At 43.9% G+C, this 18951-nt stretch overlaps 1 long non-coding RNA gene across 1 annotated transcript; it reads left to right on the top strand.

Annotated features, from left to right (window-relative positions):
* The first annotated feature begins 1354 nt into the window (after positions 1 to 1354).
* Positions 1355 to 17426, top strand: LOC135176269 (uncharacterized). Its single transcript, XR_010302585.1, has 4 exons — positions 1355 to 1633; positions 7541 to 7623; positions 8241 to 8397; positions 16650 to 17426. It is a non-coding gene; the product is annotated as an uncharacterized LOC135176269 (long non-coding RNA).
* Positions 17427 to 18951: the final 1525 nt, after the last annotated feature.

Here is an 18951-nt window from a genome sequence, read left to right as displayed (position 1 = left end):
ACTTGAAACCCCTCACATCATTTGTTTAGGCTGTGGTCTAAAGATGTTTGCTGGAAAAACTTAGAAGGGGAGCTATTAGAGGCTACTGGAATCAGCCCTCAGTTCGGCTGCACAGGGTTTGCTAACGTGAGAATACAGTCTTGCCCCTGTGACCTACATTCAGGACAACCCCTCGCTGCAAAATGGACAACAGAGCAGAACAATGCTGTTCATATGAAATACTAAGAAGAAATAACGTCAGTGTATGGAGACAAGATTCCTCTTTAATTTCCAGGACATCACAAAATCAGGCTTTTAGCTGCACCGAATGACTCCAGAGTAATTGGCTGGGTGAGAGACAAGGGGTGCGTTTCAGGACTAGGTGGGAATACAAACTACTTGACTTTGCTTCATGTGAAACCAACCCAATGTAAAAGGTGATTTTCTTTGTAAACTCTGCAACATGGCTTGGAAATTTCTACTTTGATGGAGTGTCCCCTTGTCTCCACATGGGTGTCCATGTCAGTAAGGGTAGTTTGGAACCTGGTGTCTCTGAGCTTCGGTGGCAGGAGGTACTGCCACTGGAGCTGCCTTCTCTGACTGCTCTATGCTGAAGCAAGAGGCTTTGGGCAGGTCAAGCTGGCCACCAGCTTTCCTGTCATGGGAGAGCACATCACACAAGACGAGAAAGTTCTGAAGTTGATTTCAGTGTCTCCAGACTAGATGTAAACACGAGGTGAACTACTGTGCTTTGAAAATGGCTTTTTTTGTTGTTGTCTTTTCCTATACATCTTGGATGTTTACTTAATTTTTTCTACAATATGTGCAATTTCCTATGAGAATTCAGCTCTTCAAAGGCCCGAAAGACATTTGTGTTTATAACTACTTATTAAAAAAGCAAAGCCAATTCTCCAGCTTCCACTTTCCCATCCTAGCTCCTTCCACAGGGATCGCGCGGTCCACCTGAAGCCCGGGCAGGAGCCGTGCGCACCGCACCTGAAGCCCGGGCAGGAGCCGTGCGCACCGCACCTGAAGCCCGGGCAGGAGCCGTGCGCACCGCACCTGAAGCCCGGGCAGGAGCCGTGCGCACCGCACCTGAAGCCCGGGCAGGAGCCGTGCGCACCGCACCTGAAGCCCGGGCAGGAGCCGTGCGCACCGCACCTGAAGCCCGGGCAGGAGCCGTGCGCACCGCACCTGAAGCCCGGGCAGGAGCCGTGCGCACCGCACCTGAAGCCCGGGCAGGAGCCGTGCGCACCGCACCTGAAGCCCGGGCAGGAGCCGTGCGCACCGCACCTGCTCTTGGGGCCCCTCTGGGCGCGAAGCGGGCCGAGCGCTGCCGGCGCGACCCTCCGCGCAGCTCTCCTCCCCGCAGCTCTCCTCCCCGCCGGGGCCGCCAGCGCTCGCACAGGTGGCGGGCCCCAGCTCGGCACTGCCTGAGGCGCCAGCGCCCTCTCTCGGGCTCACGCAGCCGGGCCCCGCACTGATTGCCGGCGGCGCGGCGGCTCCCCGCTCGACCCCGGCAGCTCCGTTAAGACAGCGGCGAGGCCGTGCTCCGGCGTAACGCTTACCCTCCCTGGCTGACGGCGTCAAGCTTGGGTGCAAAAGACGGGCTCTTTTCAGCAGGGGAAGGATGAGGACCAGTGTAACACTCACGGTAATGCCAAAGGATAACGTTTCACGCTTGTACATGGCTTAGCTCAGCCTGAGACAGCTCCTTGCTTTTGGATCCCTGCATGTTGTGGTATCTGGTATACTAGAAAGAATAGAAACCCTCTCAAATTTTAGTGCTTGGTTAAGTTGCTCTGGACACCAAAGAGAGGCCACTGCTGCAAAGTAGGTAGCAGGATTTTTCTTGCAAAGCTTTGCTCGATGGCTCCTTTCCCCATTACTGCCTCATTACCAAGTCCTTTCAGATGAGATCTTTCCTGCCAATAAGGAAACAATTTTCAACACCCTGAAACCTCTCAAATTCAGGTAGCGACAGACCAGTAAAGGGCTCTCAGGAGACATCAGACACTGATAGTGAGCAGATCATGTTTGGCTGAATGTGATGTAAATTCTCTACTGCAAACCACCAGCCTGAAAGTTTGGGTTTGCTAATGTTTTAAGTCGCATGTTGTTGGGAGCATTGTTTGTGCTGACTTCAGAAAATATTTTCTTCTTGTTACTGTCGAATATTGGAATTTGCATGTGAAAGCTCTTTATGTTCCTGAAGATTCTGAGAAAGTGAAATGGAGTCATATTGTCTCAGAGAAATATTGTGTCATAACAGAAGTAAAAAGCTTTGTTGAACATCATGGTGAGCATATTAGCCCCCAGGCACTGGGGAATTTCAATCCAGAAGTCTAATATGCCTTTCAGATCTTGTGCTAAAGGAGTTTGTGTGTCTCTGTAGTTGCACTGTGGTCAGACACCTTTCCATGCCTTCTGGTCAGCTGGAATCACAGCCAGGAGACTGATCTGTTGGGCACTTGCACTTGACACTGTACTTACTGTACTACATGAACATTAGTCCTGTGAACAGATCCTTACTATGCACACAGAGAAGGCTTGCAAGTAGGTACTACATCACCCATGGTATGGAGAACACCAGAGAACAGTTCTGTACTAATGTGTCCTATGATACCTGTGTGTGAGACAAGAGTGGCAGTGCTAGATCAGCAAGGCTGAGGAAAGAAAAGGTGGTACAGCTAGAAGCCTTCACCTGGGTGCAGTCCTGTCTTTTTGCTGGTACTGCGATTTATGTCAGTGTTTGTGGAAGCTTTTAGTCAGCACGCAGCTTCTAAAGACAAGGTGTGGGGAGTTTTACTCTGAGTGGGATGACTGCCTGTTAGCCCTTGCCAAGGACACAATGCAGGGCTGGGGGGCATTACCTGAAGCACAGTAGCAAGATTTTGCCTTGCTCTTTGAGGGAAAGCTCAGCAAGCACTGGCAGTCTGGTTTGTCAGCACACTTCCAAGTTAAAATGTGCAATATTGTAATAATTAACAATATTTTGTACTTCTAACTATGGCTAAGCTATTTTGTGCTTTTTGTTATAGCTAAGATGGAGGTGAACAGTAAGATCAGTCTTCTTCTTTGCTCATTTCTTACCTTTAATATCACATATATGTTTCTGCTATAGTTTTTCTTGTTAAGTGTCTGACATTCATCCTGCTATTCCAATGCCATTAAGGGACTGCGAAGCTGGTTTGGGAAGCCACCTGAGAATTTCTGTAGTGTGACTCAAGTTCACAGGTATCCAGACCACACTTATTCCCCAGTAAGGCTGGCCAGTGTTGCAGTGGGCATTTGCTCTTGTAGACATCCTCTAAATGCTGCTGAAGCTGGACCAAGCCCAGCAGCTCCCTAGTGGACACAAGATCTGAGAGCTCATGCTAAAATCCTTTCTCATTCCTGGTTACACTGAGGTGTGAGGGCTGTTGAGAAAGACACCATCCTTGGGACCAAGCAGGATCTGTAAACTATGCAGAAGCTTTGCCCCATAATCCTAATCAACTTTTGGTTTAAAACTACTTAAAAGCAAATAAATAAAGCCTGTTTCTTCTGGCTAACAGCTGAAGTTCTTAAGCAAATTACAGAGAGTGGAGATGCTTATCCTCTCAGTGTTTCCATGCTCCAAAAAGATACATACAGTGTTATAGGCCATCTTTTTACTGGGACAGATTAATTTCCCAAACGATTCCCTGGCTTTTGGGAGAGTTCTTGAGTTGTTTGGTTGAGTTAGTTTTTTTTTTTTTTTTTTTTTTTTTTTTTTTTTTTTGCTACACATCATTTAGTCTCTTCTCCTGTTTGCTAGCAGGAAGTGGAAATAACTTTGAAGAAAACATCCTAGCAGTTTTAATGTTTCTTCTTCATGTCCTACAGAAAAGGCTGAGAGAGCCAGTCCTTAACCTGTTGGTCTTCAGAAGATTCCTTTCAGCGTACTTGCACTAGAGGCCCTGTTTCTCAGCCATCCAAGAAAGCAGAGGGTGGAGATGTTCTGGAAGGTGGATTTTTGGTGTAGAATTTGAGGCATAGACCAATATATCAAAATACCACCCAGTACAATTTGTCAGAACTTGGTGTGTCACCTAGTAACAGACTTTGCAATCATATCTCTCTGCTGCTCCTGCATGTAAAAAAATTCTACCAATCTCAGGAGGACTCTGCTGCTGTTTGCCTCAGAAGAGCTGCTCTGGCTGGGTGGCACTGTTTTGCACTGACTCTAGTAACACTAGAGTTCCAAAGCCATGGAAATCTGGCATATGCCCTCCTCAAACAGCCACATTTGGCATCTTTTCTTCCAGTGTTTGTCAGGCAGCTCCTCCTGCTTTTCTCTGAATGCCTCTGGTGTGTTGCTGTGTGATGGAATATCCCTTCCAGGTGGCTTTCTAGTACCTGTTTCTGGTGACCCACCCTTCAGTGGGAGCACTTGCAAGCTGTGAAGCGTATGAAATTTTGCTTCAGAAATTCTCATCACTTCAAGTTGATGTCAGTTTAACATCTGAAGCAGCAAACTAAATATTTATATGCATGTCTATATCCAGTGAGTCACCTTGGTAGTGGTAAATCATCCCGGTTAATGAATTTTGAACGTGGTAGCTGTTGTTTTCATAAACAAATGGTTTTGTCGTGCCTGTTTCTCCATAAGGGATGGTTTAGGCAAAGTGCTGCTGACAGTTGTGAGCAAGTATTGGTGCCGGTTCTGATGTGTAGTAGCCTTTTGATGTCACATGCTTTGTGGTAAGGCAGCAGAGAGGCTGCTAATGAGGAAGCGGGGTGCGCCATTGCCTGTCATTCGTGCACGAGAGCTGCTGGTGCTTGCACATGTCTCCAATTTCGTGTACAAGCACCCTGCTGAATCAGTGGGCAGCTTCAGTGAGACTCTTTCGAGTGATTTGTTTTGTTCAGCAGTGCACAAGCAGCCTGGCTCAGCACAGCTTCAGAGAGTGACATTTTTAATATTTTGACTCAGTACAAAAAGGGATGAGACTCCAGCAGCTTGGAAAGACACAGTTACTGTGGTAGGTGTTACCCAGTGATTAATGTCTCTTACTTTAAATCTGAACCTCTCAGCTCCTTTGATACATTTTTTGCTAGCAACAGCAGATCCTGTGCCAGTCTCCTCGGCATGAATTTCTTTAGGTGCAGACACTATTGCCAAATTTGGTTTCTTGGCAATTTTGGGCTTAGGAGTTCAGCTCTGACAACACGTTCAGATGCCTGAGTATTCTGCCTGGAAGTTGTTGATCTGTTGAGATGATTTATAGAATGTGTTATTCTGCTTTCCTGCGGCATTCTTACTGTATGGAAAACATTTTGTGCTTATTATCACTTGCCACATGCATTTAATCTATTTTTGGTAATTCTTCAGGGCCCATCACCATGGTATCCTAGCACCAATGAACATAATGCTGCTATCCATTCAATATGAACCGCTGATGCACAGCTCCTTCTAATATTAACACAGCTTTGTTATGTTACTTATTTTTCATTTTTCAAACACAAGGCATTTGTGCTTTTAGAAAAAAAAAAGGCTTAAAGCTGAAACCATGCATACTGTAGATGGAACCATTTCTAAATGGCCAAACTGAATTATGAAAGCCAGTGCAGCAGGCCTGCCCATTACTGATGGCTATACATTATTGTCTTGGTGAAACATTTGAGGTGATTCTTTTTGTTGTCTTTCTTTTTCTTTAAATGGGCCAAAATGCCTTGGGTAGCTCTGTCTTATGGCACTAAGTAATTTTTTCCTACGTGTTGAATCCTCTAGTTTGTAGGGTGTGTAACAGGTTGCCAATATGAAGAGAGGCATTGGTTTAACACAGGGTGAGGTCTTCACTAAATCTGAACCACAACAGTGGATCCAGATGTGCAGACTGTCATCAATCATCAGTGTCACTCACTGCCCTATTTTCAGTCCAGTCAGAAGCAGAATAATAATGCAACCATTTCTACCTTTCTCTGAGATCACACTGCAGGAACATAAGGGGACATAAGTGATGTGTGTGTAGAAGATAACACTGTAAGTGACTATGATTCAGCTCTCTTTCTTTCAACATAACACAGATTTTTACTAAGGGAAATGGCTCTGTGCAAGACAACAATATGCGCTTTTAACATGTTTGGTGTTTTTCTTATTACTTACATTTACCTCTTGCTAAGTCATTTTGCAAAAGAATCTGAACTAAATGCTTCACAACTAGAACGTGAATGAAAATGAGGCTGTATGTATTCTTTTGTCAAGTACAAGCTCAGGGTTTATTTAAAAGACATCAAAGCGAAGTGCGTGGGAAAATGGAAACATCGTTGGATCAAAACCAAACCAGTAACTTTGCACTGATACAAAAGTCCATGGTGGGAATGCCTGAGAGAGAGGTGATTCTGGCACCTTCCTCTGCTCTGGTAAGACCTGGAGTACGATGTCCAGCTCTGGTGCCCTCAGCAGAAGAAAAACATCAACCTGATGAATTATGTCCAGAGGAGGGCCATGAAAATGATCAGAGGGCTGGAACACCTCTGCTATAAGGACAGGCTGAATGAGCTGGGGTTGTTCAGCCTGGAAAAGAGACAGCTCCAGACCTAGTAGCCTTCCAGTACCTGAAGGAGACCTACAAGAAAAGTCAAAATGACTGTTTACAAAGGTCTGTAGGCATAGGATGAGGGGCAATGGTTTTAAATTAGAGAAGAGTAGATTTAGGTTGGACTTCAGGAGAAAGTTCTTTACCATGAGGGTGATGGAACACTGGAACAGGTTGCCTAGGGAAGTAGTTGAGGCCTCATCCTTGGAGATAGTCAAGATCAGACTAGGTATGGCTCTGAACAACCTGATCTAATGAAGGATGTCCCTGCTGACTGCAGGGGGAGTTTAAACTAGATGACCTTTGGAGGTCCCTTCCAACCCAAACCATTCTATGATTCTTGTGCATGCTGGGCAGGTATGCAGAGAAAAGGCAGTTCAGAGAGCCAAATGGCATCTATGGTTAGTGTTGATGTTGAGACTCAGCTGTGTTCTGCTCCTAGTACATATATTCTATCAAAAGTGAAAGGGTGGCATGATGTTTCAGGACCTGTCCTCCAAAGCACTGTCATCCCCACCAGTCTTGCCTCCCAGCTTGTGGTACATTGAAAAGTCACAGTCCATTTGTTTCTACTTGTTTGTATTTTTCTATCCTTAATGCAAAGCCCAAACAGGCAAACTGCAGCCCAAAATGTAGTTTGCATATGACAGTGTCAAACCAAGTAATATCGATCTGGTTATCTTTGCTTTTGGTGAATAATGGCTGGAAATGATCAAGACTCAGTAGCTTCCTGCTTAATGCATCCAAAAGCTCAAGCCTGAACAGTCCATCACTGGAATGTAAAATCCCCATATCAACAGTAAAACACCGGAATAATCTACTGAGTGGCAAATCAGTTGTCCTTTTCACTAATATTGAAAGCAAATTTTGATTCAGGCAGGCAGTCTAGTGTGACTCTGAAACCAGCTTTCACTTCGCAGACATGTGACACACTGACATTTATTATTTTCAATCTATGGCACAAAATTAATACAAATTCTGTTAAAAATTAATTACAGCTGGAAGGATCCGGCCCAGCACTCCTGTGCAACACACCGTATGCTGCTTACCCACTACTGTGGGCCTCACACCATTTCCACTGGTGAGTAATTCACTGAGAGCAGCTGTAGCTTCAATCAGCACTGGAGGCAATTCAGACTCCCAAATGCTCATGAGTAGTATTTTTCCCCAGCTTTTGTTGGCTTTTGTGGTTTTGCATTTTGCTATTTCAGTACCAGAATGAACTGCTTAGCTGGGGCACTTACTACGTGTTGTTCCAGTGACATTTGAGTGAAATGTGTGTTAAGAGGAGTTTTGTATTTTTGGATAAAATTGAGCAGAGGACCAGGTCCTTTCAGAGGTTCAGGGAAAGTTCAGAAAATCTAAGGTCAAAGGGTAACTCTAGAAGGTGTGACCTGTGTGTTACATAGCTCTCTTGCTCATTGTTGCACCAATTCTGCCTCTGTTCTCGTAACCTCACAAATCATGTTCTTCAGGGGCAATAACAATTGACAAGGAGCTTTAGTGGCAGTACAACCACCCTGACAGACACCTGACACAGGACCGAGGCTTGCTAGGAGCTGATAAAGATCAGCTTGACAGCTGACAGGCATTAATTGTCAAGTCAGAGCCCAGAAGCTCCACCCTGCTTTTGGGCTGTTTAGAGAGGACTCAGGCCTCCAACTAATTAGGAACTGAGTACAGTGCACTCTCACTTAGGGTATAAATGGAGTCTTGTTATGGAGACGTTTGGAGTTGATCTTCATGCAGTGAGTGGGCTGGCAGTTGGATTCTCTCCTCTTAGAGTGGGATGTCAGCTAAGGAGCCTTCACACCCCACCCCACTGCCCTACAAGTGGAAGATTTTCATTTTCTATGTGAGTACAATTGGGGTTCATCTCTTTCTAAATATCTTGACTGGTTGTGTAGCAGTGTACTCCCAACTGACATCTGAACCTCGAATTTTATTGTGTTGAATGCAAAAGAATTACAGTAAATTTGCATTTTCAGGTGGCTGTTGCTGTATATTTTCTGGGTGCTCTGCAACAACTTCTATCAGATGATGATCTTGGCCTTTCCTCCCATTTGCAAGCTGGCATCTTTTTCTAAGCAATGCCTGTATTTTAGCCTCCTGTTCAAATTCTCTACATTCTTTTGTTTTCTGTCTTCTCGATTTGGAGTCCAGAAAGAAAATAACCTCCTAATAATTTTGTCTGTAACTATGTAACTGGAAATGTAAATGTAAAGGGAAATGTAAAGTCTCTTCCTGTTGCTTATTAGTCAATGTAATACATTTTCTAGTCTCAGAGAGATTACAGTAATATTTTATGCCACTTTTTTCCTAATCTGCCTTCTCAATTATCAAATCCCTTTGGAGGAAATTTTTTTCACTTCAGTCATCAGCACAGCCAGAGTTGCTTTATGTGCTGTTTCCATTTTCATTATTTAAGTCTGCATTGGGCAGGGCAAAGAATAACACCTGTATGAGTGTCTATTCTCAGCCCATCAAGGAACACAGCAAGTTGTAGACTGCCTGATTGCTCACGCAGCTGAAGTCCAGGGCTGTTGCACTATTCAACTTGGTGTGTTTTTGTCAGCTTATGTTTCAGACTTTTTCTGTGTGAAAGAGTTAAGATCTAAACATTGCTTTAAAAGTCTGTTAGTGAGGAAAGTTGGGAGATAAAATCTTAAAATAAGGCCAAGAACGCTAAAGCATGGTTTCACTTTTATGGTCCAATCATTCTTTTCATTAGTCTCAAATATTATAAATTAGTGACTTTACTATTTATTCTTTTTCTCTCATCCATAAGCTTCAGGAGTCTGTAAATATGAAAAGAACTTGGCATTTGATGCCAGCAGGCTTGCTGGTTTCTATTTTCCTCCTAATGTTTCTGTTCCTAAAACACCTTGCTATATACCCCCTGTGCCAGGATTATTTTGAGGCAATAGCCTCAAATCCTTTCTGTGTCAGCCCAGGATCCACTTAGGCTGAGGAAATTCATGACAGTACTTCCCTTGCTTTGCAAAGCTAGAGGATGGAGAAAGATCATGGGTGAATGCCAGGTCTAGTTCATAGTAGGTTTTACTCCAGAGCTGACAAAATCATGCAGTGTGTAGCAGCATATAGGCATCTTTGCAGCAGGAGCTCTTGCTGCTGGCCACAGCTTGGCTTGTGGACAGTGGCAAGGAATGAGTTTCCTGGCCCTGGGACAGGAGGAGATTGGGTTGTGACTGGCCAGGCTGTGCCGTGTCCTGGTTTGGTAACACAGGGGAGGAGTGCCACGGTGAGGATAAGGAAGGAGGCAGATGTCCCAGTGTGTGGTTATGAGTTGAAGCTGAAATTTTGTTTTGGGCGGACATTAGTGAGAGTGGATACTGGCTTAGGAGCCACTTCTTTGGGGAAGGTAAAAGTGCTGGGAATAGGGCATGAGGATGAATGGGAGTCCTTGGTGATGGCACTCATAGCTGTGGGCAGTAACAGAACACAGTATGGTTTTGAAGCTTTATTTTACTCTGTTCTAACAGTCTTTAGAATATATATATATATATATACACATAGATACAGTGTGGAAACAGCATTTACACTCAACACACTGCAGAGAAGACGGATGTTTCCTCCTGTTTCAGATGACAGATATTGTGAAGCACACCTTTAAAAAGATTTCAGTAGGATATTAATTAGCCATAATGAAATAACTCTGCCTGTCTGTTTTCATACGGAAGTGAGCGTTTGCTGCCACAATGTGCAGCGTGAATGGGAGCATCCTGCACGACAGGGCTTGGCCGTGAGAGGGTCAGAGCCCTAATGGCTTGCAGCTGTTTCAGCCTTGGATCCACTGTCAGTGTAAATACTGCGTCTGTGTACACCGGCTGGCTAGACTCTGGGCTGACCTAGACGGCTTCTCGAAACTCAGGATATGTCATTCCTAAAAGGCTCTTAATTTTTCCCATCGCAGTCTGATTGAAAACATTCCTCATTCGGCCAAAATGTGAGAGAGCAAAGGCTCCGATTCAGCTCCCATTGAGAGCAGTGACCCATCTCAGCCAGGGCAGCAGCTTGCTGCATCAGATCAATCTGATCCTACCTTTTAGAAATCCAGGGTGCTGTCCTCTGCCTTCCCCAGTTTTCATTAAAACTCTGGAGTCGGATTCTCTTCTAGTGTAGGGGCCTGCCAATTTGGCAATGATTTCCTTTACACTATCTAAAGATCTGGTTTGTTACACATATCTCCAACAAAGAACATGACCAGCAAGAGGCCTCTCAGGTGAAGCACTCAATACCCTCTGTGGTGAGCATGTAGATTATAAGAGCAATAGCCTTTGATTCATTCAGAGAATTTTGTGGATTATTTTGTGTTTAAAGGAAAAAAACAAAACACCAATAACAAAACCCAACACCAAACCCCAACAGTTTACAAGAAATCTTCTTTTGCTCTTCCTTTCTTAAAGAAAATAGTCTGAAATAAGCCTGATCATGTCAGCATCTACCAGATTGGTATTTACTACTTGGAATAGTCACATTTTAGCTGCAAATGGATGGATTTTAGCTGCAAATGGATGGCAGAGGAGAACCTGGTTATTTCTAGGGCTAATCACTGTTAATTTCTTGTTATTTTTATAAATCGATAGATTCCAGGCTTGTGTGTGTAAACAAGACAGATTTGTGTTTCAGAAGCTGTCTGAAAAGTGATTCATCCAGAGGAAAAACTGAGCTCTTGAGACAGATTACCGTGAGCGGTGAGATAGTGGTCACCTCCCTTGACTGCAGTGGATCCTCATAGATTTGTTTCATGCTAAGGTTTTGAAAGACTGCAATCCTGGGAAGGTCTCCAGGAACCTCTTGGAAACTGTTTCTTTCCTCATTTGTGTTGTTGGGGTGCAAGGTCTTGACCCTGGCAGCATTCATGTGTGCTTTCAGTGCAGCTGAGGATGTCAGAAAACTCTGAGAGTGTGAGCCAGACCTTCTGCCCACTAGTACTGACTACTGCTGTGTACATTGAACTTGATAGTTCAAGTTGTAGTGACTTTAGCCCTCCCCTTTATTCTAAGGGCTGAACCTGACCTCTGGAAATCATATTGTGCCTCTGCAAGAGAAAAGGCTTTACAGAACTATTGAACAAAGTGTATTATCCACATTAATACATCGTGGCCATAGGTCCCAACCTCAGTGAAAGGCAACCTGGTGCATGATAGCTTTTAAACCTGATTTCTATTCGCTCTGCTGCAATGTGCAACAGTCTAGAGTGATTATCTACGAACACACCTGCCAGTTAACACCTCTGATATTATTGTCCCACTGTGCTAATGAGGAAGAGAAGGTAAGATTTTGTACCTCATTTTCGCCATGTGCAAGCTTTTATTTGTGCGATAGGAACTCCATCTGAACAATGCGCTTCTGCGCGTGCTGCTGCCCCAGTGCTTGCAGCTGGCAACTGCTTTGATTTGGGCACAGGCAAATTAGCACTTCTCTTTTCTTTGTAAGTTCCTCCTCTCCATTTATCACCAGTTTATGTGGAAATATGTTCCGTTGGCTATATTCAAAACAGGGTTTTCAATGAAAAGGTAGATTTATTTCCTGTATTGCTTTTGAGGTACGAAATATCTTGCTGTTTCCTGTGAGGTATTAAATAGGCCTCTTGCTAGTGTTTGAGGATGGAGGGAACCAGGAAATGTTTGTGAGTCTTGTTGCAAGTCAGAGGAACTTGGCAGTGCACTTTTGCATGGGGAAAGAATTCTTCCCTACTTGCTGCTGAGGTAGCCCTTAAACAAATAAATAAGAGGACTAGTCAGACTGAAAACTAGCTCTTCACCCTGGTGTGGAATCTGCTGGGTTTTGAAACTCCTGGTAAGGTGATCTGTTGTTTGACTTTCTTCCCTTTCTGGTCACCAGTGGAAGATCTGTGTTGAATGGAAATCCCTTACCCTAGTGCTTGGGGTGCAGCTGTAATCCTGGAGAATGAGGATCATACCTGCTCCTCCTAGGGCAACCAACATGAGAGCTTCCAAATCAGATAGCACAGAAATGGGGACAAGCAGAAAGCCTCTGTGTTGCGTTAGCCTGGACCATTGCCTGGCTCGTAACATAAGGTGGTCTGAAGCCTTTGTAAAGTCATAGTGGCTCTCACTGACTCCATGTGAGTCATCACAAGGTTGCTCTAGATGAGGAAGGTGTGCTCCATGTGTCCACATCCTTGTGCATCAGACAGGTTTCACAGAGGGTGCTAATCCAGCTCTGAACCAGTAGAGCATTTGTCCTTTGCAATGCCATCTTCCTCACACCAGTGACACCAGTTTAGGACCGAAATCTGTTCCCTGATTAGCAGTTTCCAAAGGGCATCCTGAAAAGGAGCATAAAATATGAAAAGGTAATTTAGGACGCTATTGTCAGGTCCTCTGCAGCTGAGGTGATCTGTCCTGTGGCCTGGGGACAGTGCATGGTGGCTCCATTGGGCAGCAGATCTGTGTCCCTATGTGTGGGTCCATAATGTGCTTCTCCTGACACATCATGTAGCAGACGTAGACTGGGCAGGACTGAGGAGCCAAAAATCAGAGCAAAACACTCCAGAGATGCTTAAGAGATGCTGATGCCAGGTGTGATGGCAGCAAGCTGGTGTTTCTCTGCCTTTTTGTTAGGTGGAGACCAGTTTTTGCTACCAGCGACAAGTGCACTTATCTTGAAGCAGATGTGCATGGCACAGCTGAGGCCTTCTGTTTGTTTTCTACCCTGTGTTTGGGTGTGATTTCAGAGATGTTTGCAAACACATAAGCAGTTAAAAAATATGAGTTGCTCGTCCCGTTATCAGAGTTGCACCATAGATCACCCTTTCTAATAAAATATCCAACAAAAAAAAATTTGTTATCCCCTCAAATGCAAAACATTGCTAGAATATGAACAGACTTCTTGAAAATAAACATACATGCATTAAAACACCTTTTTGCCTCACTGTGGTGCCAAAAAGAAAATTAATTTTATTATCTGTAGAGTCTGATTTCTTTTTTTTTTTTAATCAAAACTTTGTGTCATTGGATAATCAAATTTCATTTAGACCACACTAACTTTATAAAGTTGTAAACCAGAAATTGTTGAAAAACCCTGGCTTTCTTAAAGAAGTGTTGCCTGTTTGGAAAATACATGTTGGACCACTTCTTAATGCCATCTCTGCCATGACTGACTTCCAAATATTTTTAGCTGTGTTCACTTTAAAGACGTTTAGTGGCTTGGTAAAAGACTGTCTTGACAAATTTGTAAGAAGGTTACAGAGTCAAGTGAGAATTCGTCCTTTGGTTATATGTTGCTTTGTTCATATATTCATAGAATCAACCAGGTTGGAAGAGACTTCCAAGATCATCCAGTCCAACCTATTCTCCAGCCCTATCCAGTCAACCAGACCATGGCACTAAGTGCCTCATCCGGGCTTTTCTTGAACACCTCCAGGGATGGTGACTCCACCACCTCCTTGGGCAGCCCATTCCAATGGCAAATCACTCTGTCAAGAGCTTCCTCCTAACATCCAGCCTAGACCTCCCCCGGCATAACTTGAGACTGTGTCCCTTTGTTCTGTTGCTGGTTGCCTGGGAGAAGAGACCAACCCCCCACCTGGCTACAACCTCCCATCAGGTAGTTGTGGACAGCAAAGAGGTCACCCCTGAGCCTCCTCTTCTCCAGGCTAAACAACCCCAGCTCCCTCAGCCTCTCCTCATAGGGTTTGTGTTCCAGGCCCTTCACCAGCATTGTCACCCTTCTCTGGACACCGGAGCATGATGCTAATGAAAGTGATCGGTAGTCTAGTCACAAAAGTGGGAGGTTGGATTTTTTTGGTGGTGTGTTTTGTTTTTCTTTGAATGTGTCTCTTTTTCCAATCAATGTTTATTTGTATTGCTGTCTGAATTAGTTTTGGACACTGACCTTACCATGTTTTCCTAACTTGAGACCTCATGAAGTGAAATACAGTTTCCTTAGACCCATGAAGGAAACAAATTAGATGGGACTGGTTATTTAGACCACATCGTGCAACAAAACTGAAGGGAAAAGTTTTGGCTCAGCTCCAGGCCAGCTGTGCAGCTCATCCAGTGTAGCTGACTCAGAGGATATCAGACAGTCTGTGCTGGAAGACACTGCACATGGTGACGGGGTGGTTTGGAAAAGATTCCCAGCTTGTTTTTGAGGGGCAGAGAGAGGAAAGAGTGCAAAGCCAAGGTGCACTTCTGACATAGTTCAAAATAACTGGTGTGACAGGAGACATGCAGGTTGAAACACATGACAGTACTATGTGGTAATAGCCTGAATCTGAGCTGCACTAGTCAAAGCTTTGAGGGAACTCATGTCAGGGGCTGGGCTATAAAAGTGGCTGTGATTTCAGGAGGCCACAGTCTGTTGTGCTTCCATCTGGAGTTGGCTAAAGCCATCCCTAAATATAGATTCCTGCCTATGAGTCACAAATTACGAGTCTGAAAAGAAATTAGATTGGTAACCTTCAATCCTAAGTATGTTGGGAGCCTTCCCCCAGATGTGTTTTGGGAAGAGGGCCCCTGCCTCAACCAAACATAGGTATCTGCAGGCTTGGCAGTACCATAGGCTGGGGCTGACAGGGGTGCTGGCATCAGTGGTGTGACAGGTTTCTAGGCACTCTTTTTTTTCCATTGGTAAGTTCTTTTGTGTGATTGTTGCTTTGAGTGTGAGCTTAATGCCAAACCAGTGAAGACTGGAGGCTGTTCCACCTCGTGGCTACCACCTAGTACCATTGGCATTCAGCATCACTCCGTGCCTCTCCAATGGATATGGTAATAGGGGTTTTGAGGGAAAATCTTTATATGTGACTACAGGTATGTACTTCCTTCCTTCTGCCTGCTCTTGAGGATGCTGCCTGAAACCCTGTTTTTGCTGAGAGTTAAAGTGTTTCCTTTCTTAGAAAATTGAAGCTATTAAAGAAATTTGCCTTTGCTGCCGTATGTCATAGTGTGACTTTTTGGCAGAGGATCTAAGAGTAGGACTCTCTTCAACTGGGACACTGGATTGATTGAACTGTTGGGTACAAATAGTGTATGTTCTTAATTTGTTCGATTTGTGAAGGACAGTGGAAGAGTTGAGTGTCTTGTCTCTCTCAGGGGTGTGGGGTGTGATGTGTTCCACATAGAGACCCTCTGTTAACAGGATTGGTGAATGGATAGAGGAAGTTTAGCCACTGGAGCAACTACACCATTTTCTGGGGGGAAAAGCTAGTATGAAAAATATTTAGCGTGAGCCTCAGAGTTGTGGAAAGAAGCTTGGCTGTTTCTTTAAGACAGTTAGTGCTTTTAAAGAATGAACAGAAAGCTTCAAACACCCTTCTTACTGATAAATAAAAATATTGGCAGGAGTGTTTTTAAGACTCTGGGCTTGTGTAGTTACTCTGACAGAGAAGATATCTTTGGAATCAAGTGTCCTACCTCAGCATGATGGTCGCCAACCACCCTTCACAAAGTTCTCCACTGGCTCGCACTTCAGCAGAGCTGACATTTCTGCACAGGGCTTTTCAGAGCATCCTAAAGGAGGCTTGTGCTTATGATTCAAATCTGGGGTGGGACAGGCTTTGATTCATCCAGATTCCAGGCATTACTGAACATAGCTTGTGGCACTTTTTTGTTGTTGGCTTTTGTTTTCTATTTTTGGTTTGTGAGACACACTCAGGTCCTTTCTTTCAAAGCTATTTGTGCATTTCTGAAATTAATGTGTTCAGATACTATTTGTTTATTTTGAATACCATAATACATTTGTTTTCCCAGTGTATTAAGGGACTAGATATGTGACTGATTTGTAAGAATGCAATTCTGTTCCTTGCAACTTTCATAACAATCTTGTATTCCCCTTCATATGCAAAGCAACACCATCACTGGAATTCACATAAAAAGAAATATCCAGCAACATAATCCTTTTCCCCTCCACAGGCTTATTTACCGTTCTTAATAATAGTGGTTAAATATCTGTGGTTCACTTTTGCAGTTTGCCACATGTTAAGCATACAATTTCCTGTTATATTTTAGTTGGCAAAAATAGAACTGACATTTTTCACACAACTTGGGTTTTATTTGCTAATATCCATTAAAAAACCTTGCTGATAGAAACTTTCTGAATTTCCCCCCAAACCTGAAGGCTGTAGAAATTTAAAATGCTGAGGAAAGAAACCAGCATTCCTCCTGTGCGCCTTGACACCTTCAGCACTGTCAATAAAGCTCTCCTGGTTGCAGAGTGCTCACTTCCAGCTTGGGCAATTAGCAAGAAGCAGGACTCACCATTACCTCACCGAGTTAACCTCGGGCAGCACCTCAGAAACGACCATAACTACTTTTATCTCGGTAAATCTACTCAGACTGTCCCACCTTGCAGAAACGTGTTTGCCTTAGGACTTCCAAGGTCACTGCTTCAGATTTTGAAAGAGGATATGGGAAGCATGGCAATGTTTTTGTCTACTAGACCCTGAGAAAGGATGGGCTTGGACTTCCAAAAGTCCAGATGCTGTTTCTGAGATCTGGGAGAGGAAGAAATTAAGTCAGAGACAGGCAGCAGCCCTCGTAGGAGTCTCTTACAAAGAGAAGTGGGACAGGACAGAGAGAGGAGGTACAACTGAAGCTGCTTCCCATCCTATTCACAGCATGGCCCTTCTGCTTGCATTTGGTCTGGGGTTTGGTGTTGCAGGAAAAATTCCAGACACATTACTCACTTATGTTAGAGTCTGTTGACCTGATACTGTAAGCTGGGAAAACAGACTTGAAACAAAGAGGCCAGACATGAGTGAACAGAATGGTAATGACTTCACAGTAAATTGTGTCATTTTTAAGAGGTTAATAATATGCTCATATTTTACTGAGTGTATTAAAACTCTTAGTTAAATATTGTATGTTACTGGAAGGGAAATAAAATTTTATTTAAGCAGGAGCATTTTAATTTTACCACATTTCCTTTGATTTCCTTGAAGTCTCCAAAATTGATTTTACAGGATTTTCAAAGTGGGTAGTGTATTTATAGTTTTGCTAGGTTTGCTGCTGAAAACAAAGCAAGCAAGGCTTTGTAATTAACATGGTTAAGAACCAAGTCCTGCCAAAACTTACATATGTGCGAGTGAAAGCCTGTAAGTATTCTCCATGCACTAATTCAAACTACTCGCATGAGTAAAGTTAAGAGCTTCGTTGCATGCAGGTATTGTTTCCCCAAAATTAAGCAATTCGGTTTCTGAGGCTGTGAAGACCTGGTGTTATGCAGCTCCCATGACCCCTGAAATAAGAAAGCATTGTAAAGACTGCATAAAATGACTTCTTTTGTTTAAAATATTACTGAGATGAATGTTCCCTTCCCTGCTCAGATCGATAAAATCTGGATGTTACATCATTTCATCTAAAGGGGCTGCAGGTTTATATACTCTTTCTGTGCAGAGCCATATGAAATGAAAACTAATGAGGTTCAAAAGTTTTCTGAACATTTCGGAAAAAGTTCCATCTCAGTTTCCCATCTGGAAACTGCCAGAATTGAGGGGGGAAGGGCTCCTGGAAGAGCTCCTTATTTTTTCCACAAGATCCTCTTGAGATTTTTTTTTTTTCCTCTTGTTGCTGTGAGTTTGCCCTCAGGAACTCACACAGGGTCTCTTCCCAGTTTTTCCACTTGCTTTTCAGCATAGACCCTTGGGAATTTTCCTATCTGCCTTCCCCATGGCCCCTGCCATTGGTACAGGTTAGTTCAGGATGTGGTAGCTGTGGGCAGTGCCTGCCTGTGCTGTGGACAGCCTGCCGGGTCCCTTTTGTCTTCCTTCCTCAGGCCCCAAGGATCATTGCTGGAGACATTGCCCCCTGCCCCACTGTTATTTGGGCTCATATCCTTGGTAAAACCTCAGTGCTGGGTCCGTTGCAGTTGTCTGACCTGAGACTACATTTATCTGTTTCCAGTGGCTATTTTTCACGTGAAAGTGGTTGCAAGTTGGTTAGAGGTGATCTTTCCTGAACGATATTCTCACCTGCTCTTTAGTTCTTGTGCGCTCTCATCTGATGCAAAGTGTTTTCTTGGACACTTTATCAGACCAGTGTCTGTCCTCTACTTATAGGACAGGATTTCTCTGTTGACGGGGCTCTCCTGTTTCAGACTGAATTAATTACTGTCTTCAACATCTGCTGGCTCCTTGGAGCAGCTAACTTTTAATATCTCCCTGTGCATTCTGTAAGATGACTGGTTTTGTGGCACAACACTGGCTCTTGGAAGCCTTTTTTTTTCCCTTTCAGTTATGACACCCAGGTCTCTCAAAACATTTAAGTGGAGGGTGCTTGTGATCTGCTTTTGAAAGCTCCCCCGCAGCTTCAGCCAAGATCTTTTCAGTTATATATTTTAAATGCTGATGACTGACTTTTTGCATAGCCAGTTTTGATCCCAAACGTGAGCTATCTTAAAGTTGTTCTGAATTCTGTAGCTC

Source organism: Pogoniulus pusillus, chromosome 6, assembly GCF_015220805.1.
Source record: "Pogoniulus pusillus isolate bPogPus1 chromosome 6, bPogPus1.pri, whole genome shotgun sequence".
NCBI classification, from domain to species: Eukaryota; Metazoa; Chordata; class Aves; order Piciformes; family Lybiidae; genus Pogoniulus; species Pogoniulus pusillus.
Note: the sequence above shows the minus strand (reverse complement) of the source record. Positions and strands in the feature narration are given on the sequence as shown.